The sequence below is a fragment of the Nomascus leucogenys genome, chromosome 17 (assembly GCF_006542625.1).
Source record: "Nomascus leucogenys isolate Asia chromosome 17, Asia_NLE_v1, whole genome shotgun sequence".
Lineage (NCBI taxonomy): Eukaryota > Metazoa > Chordata > Mammalia > Primates > Hylobatidae > Nomascus > Nomascus leucogenys.
In genome coordinates, this window is record NC_044397.1 from 70,483,553 (window position 1) to 70,506,646 (window position 23,094).

Here is a 23,094-nt window from a genome sequence, read left to right on the forward strand (position 1 = left end):
GATTTCTGGAGGGACCCGGGACAGGCCTGGGATGGGCCTAGGTTAGATGGTTAGTTTTCCAGATTTCCCATCTCCCAGTCATGGACTGTGGAGAGCTTTGCCAGCAATAGGCTTATTTGGGAAGCCTAGTTCCATGCTCTAGAGTTGGAGCCTTGACTTCTGCATAGGAGAGTGAAAACACCAGCCTCTAAATAGTGCATCTGGATCCCCACTGTGCTCTGCAGAGCTTCAACTCCCACAGCTTTCCCACTAAAGATTTGGCCTTCATTTCTGACACCTAGAAATTTCACCTTCTGCCTTTGACCTAAATCATTAATATTTAAAATATGCATAATATTATATTATTATTTATAAATAATAAATTTCTAATTTTCAGTGAGTTACTGATGGCCTACAAAGGAGGAATTCTAGAGGCTGCTCCATCTGACATTTTAACTTGGATTCTCGATGTTTTTTCTAGAATATTTTTGGGTATTTTCCCCCTACATCACAGAACTGTGCTAGCAAAACTACGAATATGCTGACTTCTAAAAGAGGCAAACTCATTTAGAAAAGTGAGATTATGTCCTTGGTTTCTAAATTATTTAATTCACAGTTGTATTCTATTGTTCCTCCAGGACAGATCTGACAATTGAAATTCTGTTTGCTGTAGGAACCAGTGGTGGTGGCTCCTGATCAGAGCAGTAGCTGCTCTGCCCTGTCTGTGTTCCTTCTTAACAATCATGGAAGGGCGGTGTCCTTAAGATTACATCTGCTTGTAATCCACCTATAACAGACAACAGCTAATGGAGTTTTCCCCCCATTTAGATTTTAATAAAACTAGCAGAAGGAAATTCAAGCTGTACCATTCAGTGAGAGAATTAATATACTGAAATGAAGCCTTTTGACAGATAACCAAATGAGCACGTGGCTATCAGGACAAGAAAATGGAGAGAAAAATAATTATGGAAGAAAGGAAACTGCAGACAGAGCTGAGATGATTATTTGAAGCCCACTGAGAAATCAATAAAGGATTTTTTTCTCAGAAGTAATTAAGTAGCCTTTTTAAATCCCCAACTTTTATTTAGACTTATAGCTTAAATACATCTCTGTTTAGGTTGTTCCTCTGCTCAAAGATTGCAGGGATGACCCAGTGCTCTAATTTATTCCATTCCAACTCCTGCTCCTGGGCGTTGGAAGATTCTATAGTCTGGCCTCAACCTACTCCTAGAACTGTGGTTCTTAATTTTTGAATCACCAGGTACTTTATAAATTGTGGATGCCTTCACACAACAGAAAAATAGATGGAACATTGTAACTAACTGCATGCTCACTGCACCACTGTGTCTGTATTATTAGGCCCATTACCCAGCTTCCATAATTAAATTAATTTGAATTTTGAATAAAATAACTTTGGCTACAGTGTGAAGAAAGCATGAAAAAGCACAACAACAAAGAAAACATGAAAAATGGAAAAGTAGAGTGGAGAAGGCAGGAAAGTCTTATAGTTGAGTATCTATGGTCTCTGACGATTAATTAAATTAATATTATGTAAGTATATACCATGTGTTAGAGCTTTGCTGTATGCTGAGTGCAAGGGGAAAGCGATTGTATAAAAACTAAAACAAAACAAAACAAATCCAATCCTTGATCTGCAGTGGTTCACAGTGGGAGAGATAATATAAACAAGCAGCTTTAATACAAAGCAGATTGTGAATACTGAAATGGCAAAGAGAAATACCAGTCAATCATTACGGGGAAATAGAGATCAGATCATATGAGGATATTTGTGGAATAATTAATCGGGAAAGTAAATAATAAGGATACATGGGTCCCACCTCCAGAGATTCTGATTGGTTAGAGACAGACCCAGTCATCTTTTGCAAACCTTTGCAAAGCTCCTCTGTTGATTTAAATGTGTAGCCAGTGCTGAGAATTGCTGCTATAGGGTCTCCTTTTCCATCACTTCCAGGGAACTGTGGGGCAATGGGAGGAACACTCCCCTAGGAAGCCTGGGCCCAAGTCTCAACCACCCAAACAATGACGGTAGAGAGCAACAGCTAACATTTCTTGAGCAGGCTCTGGGCTGGGCATTTTATGTGTATCATCTCAGTGTTTCTCAGCACTGGCTGCAAATTAAAATCACCTGGGAAGCTCTGGAAACATACTAATGTCTTGGTTTGGCTTCGTACCAGTTAAATCAGAATCTTTGGTGTGAGTGTGTAGGTGTATTTTAACTATTTTTTTTTTTTCAAATTGAAAGCAGTCACTGTTTATTAACTGACAAGATTACAAAAATAATCATGGCAGATACCTTATTTTATCCTTCTAATGAGCCCATTAATCTGGTCTTCCCTGTTGCCAACATCTCCACCTCTATAAAATGACCGGTCTTTCTCTTCATTCCATCGCATGGAAAGGATAATTTGAAGGGGTACAGGAAGTTATTTGCTTCTTTGAAGTGTTTCCAGCAGTACAAATTTCATGAATCAGATCCTCCACGCAGATGAAGCCAGATCAAGTAATCAAATTGGTATCTATCAGGGCAGTTCACTTCTTATTGATCTTGCCATAACAATGCTTGTAGATTAGTTCATTTAATGACTTCAGGTTTGGGTACCCTCATGCAATATATGGCTCTACAATCCTCAGCATGCTAATCGAAGCCTTGTTGAGCTTAACAAAGCTTCCATTGAAGATCTGACAAAGGCGAAGAAGCTACAACACCTTTTGGACCTTTGGGCTCACATCATTGATATCTCTGATCCTGATGACAAATGCCAATTTGGGTTCTGCAGGTACATGGAAGTGGTCAGCTTTTCTTGCCATCCTAGCCATTTGAATTTCAGTTCTGTCCATCTGCCTGTACTCCTTGTGATAGTGTTTCACTTTTTCATCAATAAGCTTCCAACTTGCCTTTGGAAGCATCTCTTGAGGCCAACTTGTTTCTCAAGTGCTTGATCTTCAGCTCTGTGAAATTCCTTTGCTTTTTCTTAAAGGTTTCTGGCACGGCAGGAAACTTATTTCTTCTCTTCAACAGAATTTTAACTATTCTTGCAGTTGATGCTTATAGGCAGAATAATTGAGAATCACTAGACTCCGATGCTATAAAGGGCTCTCGCGCTTGTATTTATGAACCTACTCCTGTATGAAGTCTTTGTTTTCTAGCCAAGGAAGCCTGTTTCTGCCATTTTCTGAAAACACTGCATACTTCTAGGCATCCTGTTTTCTAGGTTAGAATGGCTTCCCCACCTATCTCTTTGGAAAACCTGCCCATCTTTTAAGATTCATCGATTCTGGAAAGGCCTTTCTGAATTCTCTTCTTAGAATACAATTTACCTTCTTTGAAACTCTTTTAGCTCTTGCTAAAACATGAATACAGGAAGTGCAAGTGGCAGTTTAGTCACTAATATCAGAATCCAGAAACAGGCAATTCACAGAAAATAATTCCTCTGCTCCTTTCCTCTGCTTTCTTCCCTAAAGGGAGGCCACTGTAGCTTTAGTCTTAGGAGGTTGGGGTGAGGATCAAAAAAATTGGGAATAATCCAATAACTCTTCCTCTACAAACCTACCCAACTTGTCAGATTTTGTCAGAAGTTGGTCTTTCTAAGATACTGCAAGTAGGAAGGTTTTGGATACAGCAATTTAAGATTTAAGAGGGATCAGGGAGTGAAAATCAGGGAGTGAAAATCATGGAAGCTATGGCTTGAGTTCCTAAGGTCAACAAGTACCTGAATGACTAGAGAGCTACTGCAGGTGCTTGCAGCACCAAAATAGGTGGTTTGCAGGAGCTTGCTCAGGAGTCTGAAAGCTTTAAGAATTTTTGGAAGCAGCAGGAAATCAGCTGATTTCCAGGAACTAGCCCAGAAGGTGCTGATAATCTCATGTTTGCCATCTGCTCATGTTCTGTTAGCTCTGCTACAGGAGAATAATGGTTTCTCCTTCTCACCTTCCAAATCTCATGTCTATACCTGTCACTGGCAGACTCCAAATGCTCCAAATGGGCCTGTAGAAGACCAACAGAGTGGCTTTCTGTACCTGCTATGCTGGGCTGGGGACGAACTATGTAGAGACCTACAGAGTGGCTTTCCCCTGGGGAGTTTGCCAGGGCCCACGGCTTAGTTCTTGGCCCAGCACAGCAGGTATAGAAACTAAGTTTCTAATTAGGCCCTCCTATCTACCCCCATTTCCCAAAACCCACAGTTTCCTAATAACAGTGTGTTTGAGAGACTGCAGTGGCCATCAGAAGACTGCTTCATGATTATAGAATCAGAGCAAGATGTGACTGGTCTTGGAGACCCCTTGCACCCTCTTTGACCAGTGTGGGTTTAATCTCTGTCATCCCCAATAGACTTAGGCCCCACAGGGAAGGAGAACTTTTGTTCCTGCTCACCAGTGGATCTCTGGCACTTAGCACAAGCTTGATGCATAGAAGATGCTCAGAGTTTTGGTTGTTGAATGAATATATGATCATGGTGAGGCCAGATGACATATAATTGACTCACAGGACAGAGTATCACATTAGTGACCTGATTAAGTGCCTTTCTATTGGCCAGTAGTAGTTACCTAATTTCATAACATTTTTCTTTTTATTAAAAAAATTCAGAATGTTAACACCTTTGAATTTTATATATCTATATCTCTATATGTGCATAAATATATAGGTATCTGTATATAATATGTATTTGTATATATCATTATATATATGCTATATATCTATATATTATACATACAGATGAGATACAGATAAACACAAGTATATAATTATATAACATCATATTTTCACATTATATATCATAGAATATGTATATTACATTTAATATATCTTATATTCCATATTTAGAAGATTTAACTTCCTATATGCTTCATTCTCTCATTTTTCTGAGAAGGATTCATGGTGTTTCATAAAGTCTTCCTGAACCACTCTATTCTCCTTTGCTGTCTTTTACTGAAATATGCTTTGTACATTCTATATATACTATCTATACTAGTAACTTTAATGCTAATTTTATGCCAATATACTGTTCCTGAATTCCTTTAACTGTGTATGTGATAAAAAATTCTTGGTGTAAAGGAACATGTCACCTTTTTTTTAATTGGTGGATATTCTCTCATAATGCTTAGTAGAGTGTTAGGACATAAATATTTTTATATTCGTCTTTCATTCATTCATTTGGTTCATTCATTGCTTCAACAAATATTAATCGAATAACTACTGTTCTAAGTTCTTGGAGAACAAAACAAAGATCCCTATCTTATAGGGAGGTTAGGCAAACAATCAATGGTAAATTCAATAAATAAGTAAGTTATAGTAGAATAGAATGTGACAATTGCAGTGAAAAAGAGAAAAGTGAAGCAGAGTAAAGGAAGTCAGGAACGCTGTGGTCTGGGGCTGGTGGGCTGTATTCATCAGGTTGGTCACAGAAAGCCCCATAAGAAACTGATATTTGAAGAAAGATTTGAAGGACATGAGGGAGTTAGCCATACAGATTATCTGGAGAAAGAGCTCTCCAGGAGAAGGAACAGTACGTGCAAAGGCCCTGAGTAGAAATGTGCTTGGCATGTGGGAAGAACAGCGAGGGATCCACTGGGCTGGAGCAGAGTGCATGACAGGGAGGGTAGTAGAAGAGGCAAAAGAAAAGCCAGATCATGTAGCCTTGAAGGCCTTGGCAAGCCTTTGGATTTTACTCTGACTAGAATGAAGAGTCATAGGAGGAATGTGGGCAGAGACATGACCTGATCTGATTTTCACTTTGAAAGGACCTATCAAGTTGCTGAGTTGAGAATCATCCATAGGTCAGCAAACATTTTTTTTTTTTTTTTTTTTTTTTAGATGGAGTTGCTCTGCAGCCCAGGCTGGAGTGCAGTGGTGCAATTGTGGCTCACCGCAACCTCAGCCTCCCTGGTTCAAGCCTCAGCCTCTTGAGTAGCAGGGACTACAGGTGCCTGTCACCACCCCCAGCTAATTTTTTTGTATTTTTAGTAGAGATGGGGTTTCACCATGTTGGCCTGGCTGGTCTCGAGCTCCTGACCTCAAGTGATCCACCCTCTTTGGCCTCCCACAGTGCTAGGATTACAGATGTGAGCCAACGTACCCGGCCAGCAAACTTTTTCTTTAAAGGGTCAGACAGTAAATATTTTAAGCTTTGCAGGCCATAAAATCTATGCCACACAAATTCAATTCTGCCATGTTAGCTCGAAAGCAGCTGTATGCAATATAAAAACAAATGAGCCTGCTATTCCAATAAAACTTTATTTACAAAAACAGGCAGCTGACCAGATTTGGCTTGTGAGTCATAGTTTGCTACCCTTGCTTAGACTGTAAGGAGACAAATATAGGAGCAGCAAGACCTGTTAGGAGGATATCTAAGTCATCCAAGCAAGAGAGGATGATCACTTAGACCAGAGTAGAAACAATAGAGATGGCAAGGAGTCTTTGGGTTTCAGAGGAATTTCTTAAGGCCAATTGATTCCGTGACGAATTGGATGTGTGGTGTGAGAGAAAGTGAGGGGTCTGGGATGATTTTATGTTTGTCCTAAGCAACCGCAAAGATGTGATGTGTTGACATCAACTGAGATGGAAGAAGCAAGTGCATAAGAAGGGGAATTTTCGACGTATTGGGCAAGCAGTTGGGTATATGAGTTTGGAGTATCATGAATTGGGTCTGCAACAAAAGTATGTTACAAGAACACATTTTAACACAAATGTTGAGTCCTCAAATTTTGAAACAATGACTAAATTGTACAAAAACTTTGGGAATTAAGGAGGACGCAATGAGATTATTGTGGAGGAAGCAGTTTATCATAGATTATATGTAGCTTCTGTCTGTGTAACAATGACCACGCTGTTATTGTCCAAGAAAAGTAAGCCAAAGAAACCTGAATGAAGAGTCACCGGAAGTTATAAAACTCTTAATTATTAAAATTGGGAACACGTAACAATTATTAATGTTAAGAGTTTTTGGCAGAGGTCAGTCAGAATGGAGTCAGTAATTGCTGAGCAAGGGCACAGTCGCACAGGACCAAGTTGTGGTAGCTGTATTTTGTTACTCTATTCCTGGGGATCCTAGAAGTGTAACCTCCCCCAGGGACTCCTGAGAAGGTAATGAGGCCATCAAATTCTCCAAAGTGTTTTGAACAGATACTTGGTTACTCTCAAGCCTCTTGAGGGGAAAAATGACCCTGCAACTCCTGGCTCCTTATTCCTTTTTCCCTCACAGGCAAGATGGTGGAATTCAAAAGGAAGATCAAGCTGGTTACAATTCAGCTAGAAGACCCTGGGGAGGCCACTTACCCTCTCTGAGCCTCATTATCCTCTCCCAGAAAATGGGAATATTTACCTCAAAAGTCTGGTGCAGGGTGAAATCAATGATACCTTTAAAGGTCCTGAAGGTTAGTGCTCACCACTCACCTTTCTATGTGAATAGCAGGGAGGGAAACACAGCTGCAATTTATTCGATCTGTGTACATTCCCCTCAGTTGAATGGGATAGGCTAAATGTATAACTTCATAAATACTACTTTTCTCAGGCAGTGTTAAAATGTTTTTAATACTCAAAGACATTCAAAAGGTTTCCAATTCTTGGGCAGAGGCATCTTCTGACCTGCTTTGGAATCTAGGCGCTGACTGCCAGGTGCCCCAATCCCAAAGCCCTGAGAAAAATCTTATTTTTCCTTCCTCTAACTATAAGCTCCAGCATGTTTGGGACTCTTATCATTTTCCCTCACAGTATTTGCATTGGACGTTGGGATTACCTCCCCAACATCTATTTCTCCTGCTTTAGTTAAGCACCCTGGCTTTCAGTTGAAGTATCCATCTTACCTGCTCAGCCCATGTGTTTTTGGGAAGTCAGAATTTTCAGGAGTGAGACATTTGACTTTGGCCTAAGCTCATCAGTGTAATTGCATGTCTTGTCCCATGGATTAGTTCAAATATGACCACATAACTTAGTTATATCGGTGAGGCACATGCACAGGCTTGTCAAGCCCTGCTGGGAAGGGTTCCTTCCTATATTTCTAATAAAACTTGTAGAAGTCACATTCTATCTCTTTGCATGTGGATGAGAGTTCCCATGAGTTACTAGCAGGCATTTGTTATGTGCTGAATTGCATCTCCCCTAAATTCATATGCCAAAGTCCTAACTTCCAGGCCTTCAGAATGTGACATACTTAGAGATAGGGACTTTAAAGAGATAATGAAGAAAAAAAGATGAGGTAATTCTGGGCGGGCCCTAATCCAGTATAACTGGTGGTGTCTTCATAAGAAGAGAAGATTAGAATATAGACATGGACAGAGAAAAAACCATGTGAAAAAAATGGAGAGGACAGCCATCTACAATACAATGACAAAGGCCTCAAAATAAAATTAACCAACAACTTGATAGAGGACTTCTAGCCTCTAGAACTGTGAGAAAGTAAATTTCTGTTGTTTAAGCCGCCTAATCTTTGGTATTTGTTATGGCAGTCCTAGCAAACTAATACAGCATCCTATAACCAGCCTGGGGATCAAGGCTTAGGATGAGACTTCTTCTCTGCCCTCTACCACTGCTGCATTGCTGAGGCAAATTAAGTCTAAGGCTTACTCTATTACTGAGCTTTTCATGATGAAAGCAAAATTATCCTTTTTATTGCTTTATTATTTTAGCTGTAATTTGTAATCAAATACACTGTGGATCCTCAGCACCTGGAACCATGCCTCACCATAGAAAGTGGCTAATACTCTTTGTTGAATTATGAAAGCAAAGAAGGAGTAAATAATCACAGTATGGAATTATGCTAAGTTGACTCTGGAAACTGAGTGAGGCAGGGGAACAACAGGAGAATGGGAGTCAGCTTGTTACTATAGTCTATTGTCTACATTCCTTCTGCGTGGGCCAGAAGCCAGATATTTCTATTATTAAGTGACAAGCTAATTCATAAAGGTGACTGACACTCATTACAGCAAAAGTTGTTTAATTAGTTGGCTTCTGAAGATGTAAGAATTCCCCTCAACTTTTGCAGCTGGAAATTTCTAATTAGAATCAAAGGACCATTGGAACCAGATTGGTTCTGGCTTCCTAAAGATCATGGAGATAACCCTTATCATTTTAGAAATGAGGAAACGAAGGTTTAACAAGGGTAAATGCCTTTCCCAGGTCACATGTTGTGCTCTGAAGCAAAGGCATGGAATATAAAGACACCCAATTTTTCTAAGAAAGAAAAAGCTTTACTGGGAGAACAGTTATTCTTTTTAGTTGAATTATTCACATAGTGATAGGACAATGCCGTTTTTCTCCTGATTGAGAGAAACTGATTTTCTCAATGAACATGACCCAGCTCTTCTTGGAGGAGGAAACAATGATGGCATTGTGCAGCTAGTGTAGGAATAATCCAAATAAAAGTTATGTGCATTTATTCAGATGTTAGCCAATTAAAAAACTTTCAGTAGATGGGTGAAACATATGAGAGAGAGAGAGAGAGATTTCCTAGCATTGAGTTAGAAAGAGCACAAAAATATCAGAAAAAGAATATACATTCAAAAAAACTTTAGCTCAAGAAACACTGAAATTTTAGACAGTGCGTATTTTGCATTCTTTTTACATTTTGGGGACACTTTGACAGTATGGAATTAAAGGTGAAAGACGAGATAATAAGACATTAGATAGGTTGTGAGAAAGGAAACACCGAGAAGCTAACAGAAATAAAAAGGCACCAGATAATACAAAGAAAGAATGTTTTAAAACTTTTCATAGACAAAACCTTTAAGATACTTTAGAAACAATAAAAAGTAGAATTAACACTGCTAATCATTGAATCAAAATCAAATTATTGATTAATAAAGTATAAATTATTCTTCCCATGTAGAAGAATAGGACCAAGATATTCAAATGATGACAGAAAGGCCAAAATTACTAACATATAGACAGTTAGAATTCCAGAAGATAAGATTAAAATAAATGGAAGGTAATCTGTATTTGAAGACATAAAGAAAATAATCTACGAATTCACATTAATCAGCAGATCAAAAGAGCATATGGCAGCTGAGAGAACTCATATAACAGACGACCAATAAATAGACATAACCTGGTGAAAGCATGAGATCTAAAAAAAAAAAATCAGAAACAAAAGACAAAATCGGATAACCCATCAAGAAAGAAATCTTGGACAGACTTTAGATTTTTTTTTTGTAATATAAAATACCAGAATTAAATGGAGAAATATCTATGGAGATTTGAGTTATGAATTCAAGATTTCTATACCCATCTATATCATTATTGTTGTGGAGTGAAGAAAAAGGCTCTTACAGAAATGCCAGGTGTTTAGAATCTTATCCAGTTGACTTCTTGAAAAAAAAAAAAATACTACCCAAAGTACTACAGAAAATTGAGAGCTGTGTCAAAACACAGGAACCAAGAATGGGGAAGCAAACTGTTGGTAAGTATTGAAACACTCAAATATAGAAATACACATTGATAGTTATTTCAAGTAAAATCATAATGAAGAAGATAAATGCCAAAACAGTTACAAAAATGAGATATTATTTAAAATGCTTAGTTCGGTGCTTGGCAAACAAGTGCAATAAAAAGAAGGTACATAAACATAATATTACTATCACATTAGCAAAATTTAAAGCAAAGCTAATGAAAAGACTTATGTGTGTATATGACAGAGAGAGAGATCAACATACATATATAAACATACATTAAAAATATGCTAATCAGGAACCTCTAGGAGCCAAATAATAAGCCATGGAAATGTATAAAACAAACATTGATAAAAAATACTAAAAGATGCGAGAAAGTGTGAAAGGCTTTTTTTTTCTTTTCTTTTTTGATACGGAGTCACATTCTGCTGCCCAGGCTAGAGTGCAGGAGTGCAGTGGCATGATCCCTGCTCACTGCAACCTCCATCTCCTGGATTCAAGGGATCCTCCCATCTCAGCCTCCTGAGTAGCTAGTATTACAGGCGTGCACCATCATGCCCAGCTGATTTTTATATTTTTAATAGAGATGGGGTTTCACCATATTGACCAGGCTGATCTTGAACTCCTGACCTCCAGTGATCTGCCTGCCTCGGCCTCCCAAAGTGCTGGGATTACAAGCATGAGGCACCACATCCAACCAAAAGTGTGAAAGTTTTTAATAGTACTTTTAGTCATCTATCATGTTAAACAGGCAAAAAAAAAAAAAAAAAATATATATATATATATAAAAAGAGACAATATAGAGATCATAATTACTAAAGGCAAATTCAAAAGAATAAGTACAAATAATGCATTGAGAGACTGAACATATGGACAATGTTCATATACATAAAATAGAACTCTTATCCACAACCTGCAGCAACCAGCTCAGGAAGCCAAACAATACCACCATCCAGAACTTGATTCATAACTGATAGCTCCTTTAATTGTTTCCCTTCTAAATTAGGACCAATAGGAGAAAGGTAAATATGCACCCTTAAGCAATCAGATAAGATGCTGTGCTTCAGGTCAACTTCCCCAGGCCAACAGCCTCCAATCGGAGCACAGCTGAGGCCCCGCCTTTTTTTCCCCGTTGTGAAGCTTTTCCACTCAGCCTTTTGAGTCTCTGTCAACACGGACTCTGAGTAAATAGCCATTGCTTGTTCTCATTTAGATGGTCTTTGTTTAATTCCACAGCATAAATTGTGTCTTACATTTTAGTATACATTAAATATTTTTAAGATAATAATTACATATTAAACCTCAAAGACACTCTTAATAAGTTCCAAAGAGCAGAAGTCCTTTCAGAAATATTCCTTGACTACAAGGCAATGAAATTAAATGTGAATTACAAAATATTAAAGAAAAGGTCACCTAGAAATTAAAAAAAGACAGCAAAAACTATTAGTTTTTGTGTGTGAAAGAGGAACTACTCAACAGTAAAATATTTAGAAAATAAAAAAGAACATGTCATATAAATTGTATGAATTCAGAAAAAATTCAGTCTTCAATATTTTCACTATGAATAAAAATAATGTATTGAGAATGCAACTGAAAACCCAGGAAAACAAGGACTGAAATCCACACAGGAAAGTGGCAGTGAACTCCACAGATGGACCTGGACCCCTCAACGCTCCTGGCCTCACCTCGCTTGCTGAACGTCTGAAGTTTCTCTGCATTCAGGTAATGTATAGGAGGGTTATGAGGACAGAGAATTCCTAAGTTCATTAGTAAATTGCTCTTCAGAAAGTGCTATGAAGCAAAGCTAATTTCCTTTCCCAATATGAAAAGATTTGGCCCTACCAGAAAAAGGAAATGATTTGAATGTGTGCCAAAAAAATGTTTTCTTTCTTTCCTTTGTTGAACACTCATCGGGAGTTACTCTTATTAGTTCCCCTTTTTTATTGCATTTGAATAAAACAGACAAGTAAGCCTTGAAGATGATAAATGAATAATAAATTTTAATTGGTACTTTAGCTCATAAAATATAAACGGTTATTAAATTCATCCAGAAAATTGTTAGAATGGAAATTCTAAGAATTACAGAATGTGCCAAAATAGTGGCTTCAAGATCTATTTTCTTTCTAACCTCAAGATTAAGTCTGCAGCCAAGATTCCTAATAGAATATATAGAGAATAATTCGTTAAGATTTTTTTTTGAAGGGATCAAAATTGTGGAGCAGTGGAGGTAAAACATAGAAGAGCAAAATAAAAACACGTCCTCCATTCTAATGTTCTAAGTGATGTGTTTTCTTTTCATGAATGTGTGAATACTGCTCTGGGCATTGTAGGGGGTAAAATAAGACAATCAGGTGTGGATTCTTCTCTGATGCGCTGGCTAAAGTGAAAAAAAAATGCTTTATTTATTTATTTTGGGATGGAGTCTTGCTCTGTCGCACAGGCTGGAGGGCAGTGGCTCGATCTCGGCTCACTGCAAGCTCCGCCTCCCGGGTTCACGCCATTCTCCCGCCTCAGCCTCTGGAGTAGCTGGGACTACAGGCGCCTGCCACCGCGCCCGCCACCACGCCTGGCTGATTTTTTGTATTTTTAGTAGACACGGGGTTTCACCGTGTTAGCCAGGATGGTCTCGATCTCCTGACCTCGTGATCCGCCCACCTTGGCCTCCCAAAGTGCTGGGATTACAGGCATGAGCCACCGCGCCTGGCCGCTCCTTTTGATAATAAGCAAATTACCAGTAGCTGGCTAAGTATCACTAAGGGAGGAACAGAGAGAATCTCTGCTCTCAGAAAACCAGTTATGATTCTGTAGCTACTGCAAGTCAACTAGGGTTTTATTTACAGGGACCTTTTTGAACAAGACTTAGTGTAGGTCTATGCTAGCGGATTCTAGAGCATTTGTCCCCTGACATTTTCCATCATCTTTTAACTTGGGTACCCAAAAAAGACATTAGACAATTCAAAAGCCACAAAAGTGCCTTTCTTTGATGCAGTAAGTCCACTTCTATAAACTTTTTCTAAATAAATAATACAGAATTCTCATACAAATTTAATTATGAGAATGTTTATTGCAGGATTGCTAATAGCCTAAAAGTGGGAGAAAAGCATAAACAGCCAGCAATAGGAACTTATCTACATAATGGAACAATCATCCAATGGATCACTGCAGCCTTTGGAGGGTGTGAAAAGTGCAGCCTGCCAAGATAATAGGTCATTAGAAGAGAGCGCAGCACTCTGGAAGAAGCATTCTCAAAGCAGGGAATGGGTAGACAAAAAGAGATTTGTTGTCTAAACTTCTCAGTTCTGGATGGAAGGAAAAGTATGGACAACAAGCTATACCAGAGACTGCTTCTTAATTCTATTTTCTCCTTCTTCCTTAGGAAAAGGAAGCTGGTTTTATTCTGGCCAATGGGCCTGGGTTAAAAAAATAATAATAACTGAAAATATTTCCCAGGCTTTTTTTTCACTTAGATGTTACCGTTGAGATGCAAGGAAAAACTAATGTGCGGGAATTCTAGCAATGCCAATTAAGAGGAGGACAAAGAGCTGATACGGGCCCCTCTGTCCTTCCTCCCTTCTTCCTTCCTGCTGGCTAGAATTTGGGCATGATGACAGATGTTCTAGCAGTCATCTTGAACCAACAGCCATCTGTACCATGAGCTGAACTTGAGGGTGACAGTCCTTTAATACAGTAGAAATACAGAGGAGCCTGGGTTCCCAATGATAAGAAAATGCAGCACGAGCCCTGGATTACCTAACTCTGGACTTCTTTACATAAGATAAAAATAAATCCTTGTGAACTTAAGCCAGCATTATTTGGATTTTATGTTATGCGTGCTGAATCTAATTCCAGCAGATTCATCAACTCAATAAAGAAAAGACCAAATGGAAGTAAAAATGTTCTTCAAAGAATCACTCAAGACTACTGGTCTTTAATTAGGAAGGTGTTTTCAAGATGTGGGTCATGGTGAAAAACATTCTTTAATGAAAAACATCTGTATTGCCTTATCTGACAATGCCTATTAGTTCTTATTATTCTCCCTCAGAAAAGCCAGATATAATGTCTCTGAATTTAGTCTTCCGAATGTTTGTTTCATTGATGATGTCAGTTGAATCTTATGATTTAAGGATATAGGGGAGGAAAGAATTTCCCTGTACTCTCCTAGGTTCGATAGCTGTGTCTATGAAATAAACTGACAACAGGCAGATTAATAAGAGAGAAGGCATATTTATTTTAATATTATATTCATGGGGTGCCACAGGAAAATAATGAATACTCCTAAAAGAGATGAGATTTGAGAGCTTACATACTGTGTTAACGGGATGGAGAGGGGTGATGTAAGCCACTTAGGGTGGAGTAAATGATTTTGGGGAAAGATGAATGGGTTTTTAGAAGAATCAATGGGAGATATAATAGTTTATGAAAAAGTTTTTCTGTAGGTGGTGTTGACTTCCAGTTTCCTGTTTTGTGATAAAAGTGTATCTTTCCTGATTAATAAAACTCCCAGGGAGAGGATATATGGCAATTGAATTTCTTTTGGAGGATCTGTTTTTAGGCAGCTGAGTTCAGAGAAAGCCTCTCTTGCATTTGCTGTTGAAGTGCCATCAGCTAAAAATAATCAATATATGAAAGCAGCATATTTGGGGGCATGTCCTGAACTCCTTTAAGAATGTTATATGACAAAGTCTGGTCATTCTTTAAAGCAATGCTTGAGAGCCAAAGACACACCTGAGCAAAGTTTATTGTCCTGAATAAAAGAGGAAAACAAGGAAATAGGTTTGCAATGAAATTCAAGCCTTTTGGAAAACTTTCACTCTTTAGTAAGTTACTTGAAGGAGTTTAAATTAACCATTTCTACAGTGAATGGAATAACTATAGCAGTAGCATTCACAGCTAGCATTTATTGAACAATAATATGCCTCTTACTGTACTAGGCACTTTATATTCATTATCTTATTTAATCCTCACCACAACTCCAAGAGGTATTCCCATATTTTGGATTGGGAAATTGATATTCAGAGAAATTGTCACTTTTCCTAGGTCATAGGGCTCAGAAGTAGAAATGCTGAGATTCAAACTCATGTCTGAATAACATAAAACACTGGCAAAGCAAAATGTGGATTCAAAGAGGTGAGTTTGTGGAAAATGTTATGTTTTAAAGAGTGATTTAGTATATTATTTTATAGGGGAATAGCCATTCTTGTGGGTGTGAAGTGGTATCTCCCTGATCTTTGGATTTGCATTTCCTCTGATGACCAATGCTAATGAACATCTTTTCATGCTCTTACTTGGGATTTGTATGTCTTCTCTGAGAAAAATTTGAGGCTTAAATCCCTGTGTGAGGATTAAATGAGATAATCTACAGAAAGCATGTAGCACAGAGCCTGGTGCATGGTAAACACAAAGTTTAGTTTCCATTATTGTGGCCATGTTTGCTAGTGACTTTCCGTGCCACCCTACCTTGGCTACCCAGTACGATCGTTGCACTGAGTTATACCGCCTCTGCAATATTCATCTGGGAATATCTTGCTTCCTAAACATATCCTTCCTTCCTTCCTTCCAGCTCTGTTGTTCGGGTGCTCTCGTTACATCCACCTAATGACTTTGGGACGACCTCTGGTTCCTTGAGCTTCCACCGTCTCTATGTCTTTCTGACCTTCCTTGGTTTTCCCTCTCCACAACAAAGTTATTTTCCTTCCCTTACTGTGTTCCCGGGAGGTGTAGGTTACAGTGAGCCAAGATCGTGCCAATGCACTCCAGCCTGGTGACAGAATGAGACTCCATTTCAAAAAAAGAATTGCTTTGGCTATTCAGGGTCTTTTAAAATTCTATATAAACCTTAATCCTGTTTTTCTAATTCTCTGAAAAATGACATTTGTAATATGATAGGGATTGTGTTGAATCTGTAGATTGCTTTGGGAAGTATGGTCATTTTAATGATATTAAATTTTCCAATCCATGAGCATGGGATGTTTTTCCAGTCATGTGTGTTATCTGCAATTTCTTTCATCACTTTTTGTAGTTGTTCTTGTAGAGATATTTCATCTCCTTGGTTAAAAGTATTCCTAGGTGTTTTATTATTTTATTTTATTTTATTTTTTGTGGCGATTGTTAAGAAGATCAAGTTCTTGATTTGGTTCTCAGCCTGAAGATTATTGGTGTATAGACATGCTACTGATTTTTATAAGTTGATTTTTGTATCCTGAAAATTTATTGAAGTTGTTTGTTAAGTCTAGGAGTCTTTTGGAGTCTGTAGAGTGTTTTCTAGGTATACAATCATGTCATTACTGAACAGAGATAATTTGGTAATTTGACTTTTTTTTCCAGTGTGGATTCCTTTGATTTCTTTTTCTTTCCTGATTTCTCTGGCTAGGACTTTCAGTGCTATGTTGAATAGGAGTGGTGAATGTGGACATCCTCATTGTGTTCCAGTTTTAAGGGATAATGCTTTCAATTTTTCCTCATTCAGTATAATGTTGGCTGTAGGTTTGTAATAGATGGCTCTTATTTTGAGGTATGTTCCTTAGATGCCTAATTTGTTGAGGGTTTTTATTATCAAAAGATGATGGATTTTATTGAAGCCTTATTGTATTGAGATGATCATATGGTTTTTGTTTTTAGTTCTATTAATGTGGTGAATCATGTCTATTGATTTTATTAATTTGCATATGTTGAATCATCCTTGCATCCCTGGAATAAAACTCACTTGATTGTGATGTATTATCTTTTTAATGTGCTGTTGGATTTGGTTTGCTGGTATCTTGATGAGGAATTTTGCAACTATGCCCGTCAGGGTTATTGGCCTGTAGTGTTTTTTTTTGTGTTGTTGTTGTTGTTGCGTCTTTGTATGATTTTGGTATCAGGGTGATACTGGTTTTATAGAAACAGGAATTGCTTCACATTCATGTTTTGGAATAGATTCAGTAAGATTGGTACCAGCTCTTCTTTGTACATCTGATAAAATTCAGCTGTGAATCTGTCTGGTCTTGAGATTTTTTTTGTTGGAAGATTTTTTATTACTGATGTGATTTCATTACTTGCTATTGGTCTATTCGGGATTTCTACTTCCTGGTTCAATCTTGGGGGGTTGTATGTTTCTGGGATTTATCCATTTCCTTCAGGTTTTCTAGTTTGTGTGAATAGAGGTGTTCATAGTCATCTCTGATGATATTTTTTTATTTCTATAGTATCAGTTGTAATTTCACTGCATTAGTCCATTCTCACAATGCTATAAAGAAGTAACTGAGACTGGGTAATTTATAAAGAAAAGAGGTTTAATTGGCTCATAGTTCTGCAGGCTGTACAGGAAGTATGATGCTGGCATCTGCTTGGCTTCTTGGAAGGCCTCAGGAAGCTTACAATCATAATGGAAGGCAAAGCGAAGAGGGAGCAGGCATATCACATGGCCATAGAAGAATGAAGAGAGAGAGAGCTACACCAGATCTCACAAAAACTCATTCACTATCATGAGGGCAGTAGCCCAAGGGGGATGGTCCTAAACCATTAATGAGAAATCTGCCTCCATGATATAATCACCTTCCACCAGGCCCTACCTCCAACACTGGGGATTGTATTTCAACATGAGATTTGGTCTGGGACACACATCCAAACTATATCAATCACCTTTAATGTTTCTGATTGTACTTAATTGAGTCATCTCTCCTGTTTCTTGTTTCATCTGGCTAGAAGGCTGCCAATTTCATTTATCTTTTCAAAGATCCAACATTTTGTTTTGTTGACTTTTAAATCTTTTTTTAAATCTCAATCTCATGTCATTGTGCTCTGATCTTTGTTATTATATTTCTTTTTTTTTCTGCTAACTTTGGACTTGGCTTGTTCTTGCTTTCCTTGTTCCTTAGAGGTGTAATGTTAGGTTATTAATTTGAGATCTTTCTATCTTTTAGTGTAAGCATTGAATTCTATAAACTTTTCTCTTAGAACTGCTTTCACTATAACCCAGAGGTTTTGGTATGTTGTATCTCTACTTTCATTCATTTCGAATTTTTTTTTATTTTTGTCTTAATTTTATTGTTTACCAAAAGGTCATTCAGGAGCAAATTGCTTAGTTTTCATGTTCTTGTATATTTTTGAAGGTGCCTGTTGGTTTGATTTATAATTTTATTCCACTGTGGTTTAAGAAAACGCTTGATATGATTTCAATTTTTTTGAATTTATTGAGAATTGCTTTATGGCTAAGAATAAAGTCAATTTGGGAGAATGTTCCATGCACAGATGAGAAGAATGTATATTTTACAGTTATTAAATGAAACGTTCTGTAAATGTCTATTAGGTCCATTTGGTCTATATATAGTTTAAGTCCAGAGTTTCTTTCTTTTTGTTTTGTTTCATTTTGTTTTGTTTTTTAGGAGACAGGGTCTCACTCTTTTGCCCAGGCTGGATTGCAGTGGTGCTTACTGGAACCTCAAACTCCTGCACTCACACAATCCTTCCAGCTCAGCCTTGCAAGTTGCTAAGACTATGGGCATGCGCTACTATGCTTAATTAATTTTTATTTATTTATTCATTTATTTATTTTGTGGAATTGGGTCTCAGTATATTGCCCAAGCTGGTCTTGAACTACTGGCCTCAAACAATCCTACCACCTCAGCCCCTCAAAGTGCTGGGATTACAAGAGTCAGTTACTGTACCCAGACTAAGTCCAGAGATTTTTTGTTGATTTCCTGCCTTGATGATCTGTCTACTGATGTCAGCAGAGTATTGAAGACCACTATTTTTTTTCTATTAATCTTTGTTTTTATATGTAGTCGTAATTTTTACAAATCTGGGCTCTCCAGTGTTGGTCATGTATACTTTACAATAGTTCAAAATCTTCTTGTCGTATTGAACCTTTTATCATTATATGATGCCATTCTTTGTCTTGTTTTATTATTGTTGGTGGTTTGATGTCTCTTTTATCTAATATAAGAATGGCTACTCCTGCTTGTTTTTTTTCCCATTTGCATGATATATATTTTCCCACCCCTTTACTTTGAGTCTATAGCTGTCTTTAGTCAGTAAGTGGGTATCTTGTAGGTAGTAGATGGTTGAGTCTCTTTTTAATCCAATTTTCCACTCTATATTTTAAGTGGAATATTTAGGCCATTTACATTCAAGATTAATATTAATATGTGAGGTTGTGTTCCTGTCACAGTGTTGTTACTTGTCTTGGAGTTTCAATTGTGTTGTTGGTTTACAGGATCTGTGAGCTTTGTATTTGTGTGTCCTTTTATGATGATGAGTATTGTTCTTTTGTTTCCATGTATAGAATGCCTTTGAGCATATCTTGTGAGTCTGGTCTAGTATTGACAAATTCCCTTAGCATTTATTTGTCTGGTTAAGACTTGATTTCTTCTTCATTTATAAAGCTTAGCATGGCAGGATGTGAAAATCTTGGCTGGCATGTTTTTTCTTTAAGGAGCCTAAAAATAGGCCCCTGATCTCTTCTGGCATGTAGGGTTTCTGCTGAGAAGTCCACTATTAGTCTTATGAAATTTCCTTTATAGGTGATTAGACACTTCTCTCTGGACACTAGTAGGATTTTTTCCTTCATGTTGACTTTGGATAGTCTGATGACAATATATCTTGGTGATGTTCTTCTCACAATGTGTCTTCTAGGAGTTCTTTGAGTTTCTTGTATCTGGGTTTCTAAATCTCTCCCAAGACCAAAGAAGCTTTTCTGAATTATTTCCTCAAATAGGTTTGCCATACTTTTTCTTCTTCACCCTTTGAAATACCTATACATTGTAGGTTTGGATGCTTTACATAATCCCATATTTCTCAAAGGCATTGGGCATTTCTTAAAATTCATTTTTCTGTATTTTTTTCTTACTGGTTTAATTCAAAAGATGTCTTCTAGTTCTGAAAATCTTTCTTCCACTTGGTCTAGCCTATTGTTGAAGCTTTCACTTTTATTTTGTTATTCCTTCAATAATTTTTAAATGTCCAGTTCTTTTATTTTAGTGGTATCTATCTCTTCTTGCATGTCCTGAATTGTTTTCTTTGTGTTGGTTTTCAATTTTCTCTTGGATCTCATTGAGCTTTTTAAAAATCAATATTTTGAGCTCTTTACCTGATGCTTCAAATATTTGATCTTGGTTAGAATCCATTACTGGAGAGTTAGTGTGATCCTTTGGGGGTGTTGTAGCACTCTATTTTGTTCATACTTTCAGAGTTATTTCTCTGGTTCCTTCTCATCCACATAAGCTATCTCTCCTTATTTTTTTTTTTTAATTTGCTTTTATTGGGATGTGACTTTCTTCCTCTTCTGAGGAGATGTCTATAGTTTATGTTGTGTAAAGTCCTTTGGATTTGGTTCTGGGTGCTTTCAGTGGCAACGAGTCTGTATAAGCATTTCTCGGTAATGGGTAGTCTTTGTATGGTGGCTTTCCCAAGTGCTGGTTGTAGTAGCCGTGTACTGGGTATGTGAGCAGGCTCACTGCCTCCTATAAGGCTGGGGTGGCAGAGGTCTCGGGAGGCTTATTACATTTTCCAGTGCTGTGCACTTATGTCATCAGATTTGTTTTCTTTTCCTTTTATTTTGTTTTTTTGAGACAGGGTCCCACTTTGTTACCCAGACGGGAGTGCAGTGGCATGATCTTGGCTCACTGCTGCCTTGACCTTCTGGGCACCAATAATTCTCCCACCTCAGCCTCCCTGGCAACTGGGACTACAGGTGTGCACCACCATGCCTGGCTAATTTAAAAAATATTTTGCAGAGACGAGGGTCTCACTATGTTGCCCAGGTTGGTTACGAATTCCTAAGCTCAAGTGATCTGCCGGCCTTAGCCTCCCAAAGTGCTGGGACTACAGGCATAAACCACCATGCCCTGCCCAGATTTCTTTCTTTCTTTTTTTCTTTCTTTCTTTCTTTCTTTCTTTCTTTCTTTCTTTCTTTCTTTCTTTCTTTCTTCCTTCCTTCCTTCCTTCCTTCCTTCCTTCCTTCCTTTCTTTCTTTCTTCTTTCTTTTTCTTTCTTTCTTCTTTCTTTCTCTTTCTTTCTTTCTTTTCTTTCTTTCTTTTTCTTTCTTTCTTTCTTTTTGTTTTTTTGACAGAGTCTGGCTCTGTCACCCAGGCTGGAGTGCAGTGGCACAATCTTGGCTCACTGCAAGCTCCGCCTCCCGGGGTCATGCCATTCTCCTGCCTCAGCCTCCCGAGTAGCTGGGACTACAGGCGTCCGCCACCACGCCCAGCTAATTTTTTGTATTTTTAGTAGAAACGGGGTTTCACGGTATTAGCCAGGATGGTCTCCATCTCCTGACCTCGTGATCTGCCCACCTTGGCCTCCCAAAGTGCTGGGATTACAGGCCTGAGCCACTGTGCCTGGCCCCAGATTTCTTATTGTATTGTGCAGTTCAACCTCCAGGCCAGTAGGTGATGCTTATGGATAAAGTTCAGCTGCACCTGACTCAAATGGATATATGCTTGCTTCTTGTTTACTGGGAGAAGTTCTGTTGACTTGGGCAATGGGCTGATCTGTGGAATGCACAGTGGTCTGAGCTCCCTGCTTAGTTCTGGAGTGGGGGCCAAGATGGGTGGGATAGACTAAGCAAGCTCTCCTACAGTTCTCCCAATGGCAGGCAGAAGCATTAGCTCTGAGGCAGGATCTGGTGGGCAGCTGCCAAGTGCCTGGAGATGTGCCTAGGCATAGAGTCTGGAAACCTCCACTGTCCCAAGTTCTCTGCACAGGAAGTGGGGGAAGCTTAAATTCCTAATCTAGAAGAGTTGGTTCTTCAAATGCCTGGAAATATGTCTGGGCATCGAGTGAAGAGAGCTTTGCTCTACCAAGATCTCTGCAGGGAGGGGCAGGTCATGCTTCTAATTTAGACAATCAGGTGTGCTAAATGCCTGGAAATATGCCCCAGCAAGGTGGAGAGAAACCACTGCTGCCACAAAGTTTTCCTGGGGAACGTAGGAGTAGCTCAAGGTCCTGATCTGGAGGAGCAGGTGCACCTCGAGTTGGGTGATATGTCTGGGGAAAGAGCAGAGAAACTGCAGCCACAACAAGGTATTTGCATGGGAGGAAGAGGTGGCTCAAACTCCTAGTCCATTGGGGCAGGTGTGTTAAATGGCTGGAATTACATCCAGGCATGGAGTGGAGGAACTGCCACTACACCAAGTTCTGTGTGTGGAAAGGGAGTTCTTTGTGTGCTCAAGCTCCAATGTTAAGGGGGCAGGTGCATCAAAAGCCTGGAGATAGGACATTCAACCTTTAATCTTATTTTGTAGTTTCTAAAGAGATGAGCAACAGTTGTAAATTCTGTATCTTGATAACGCCAATAGATGGATCTCTTGTGCAACTCTTTGTTATCTATTTTTCTCCATGTTTTTCATCAATTCTTGTATTTTTACATTCCTGGTTATTTTTTAATCAAGTGCTGAACATTGTGCATGGAAAATTGTAGTTAATTTGATGATGGGATAATGCCTTCTTCCTCCAAAGAAGATTTATTTTTGCACTGGCAGATGGTTTGTGTGCATGCAGAGGTAGATCATCTGATTTCATTCAGGTTTGGGGTTGTATTTCATTTTTTGATGAGGGCTGATCCATTTTTAGTTCACTCTTAGTTGTAGGTTGTATCTTTTCAGCAGTGCCAATAGAAACCCTGGAATATTTATCAAAGCCACTATGCTTTGGCAGATTAATTTTTGCCCCATCAGTCCAATGAAACTGCCCAAAGCTCTACTCAGGTTTTCAGTCTTCCAGTTGCTGCTTTTAAAT

The 23,094-nt window shown here is 38.4% G+C and overlaps 1 protein-coding gene and 1 long non-coding RNA gene across 4 annotated transcripts in view; one reads left to right on the forward strand and one right to left on the reverse strand.

Moving 5' to 3' along the window:
* NPSR1 (neuropeptide S receptor 1) overlaps positions 1-23,094 on the reverse strand; it is a 186,989-nt gene that overhangs the window by 133,609 nt on the left and 30,286 nt on the right. The window lies entirely within an intron of this gene.
* LOC105737764 overlaps positions 1-23,094 on the forward strand; it is a 168,532-nt gene that overhangs the window by 14,919 nt on the left and 130,519 nt on the right. The window contains exon 2 of the long non-coding RNA XR_001113443.2: positions 11,983-12,102. This is a non-coding gene — a long non-coding RNA (uncharacterized LOC105737764). The remainder of the gene's footprint in view (positions 1-11,982; positions 12,103-23,094) is intronic.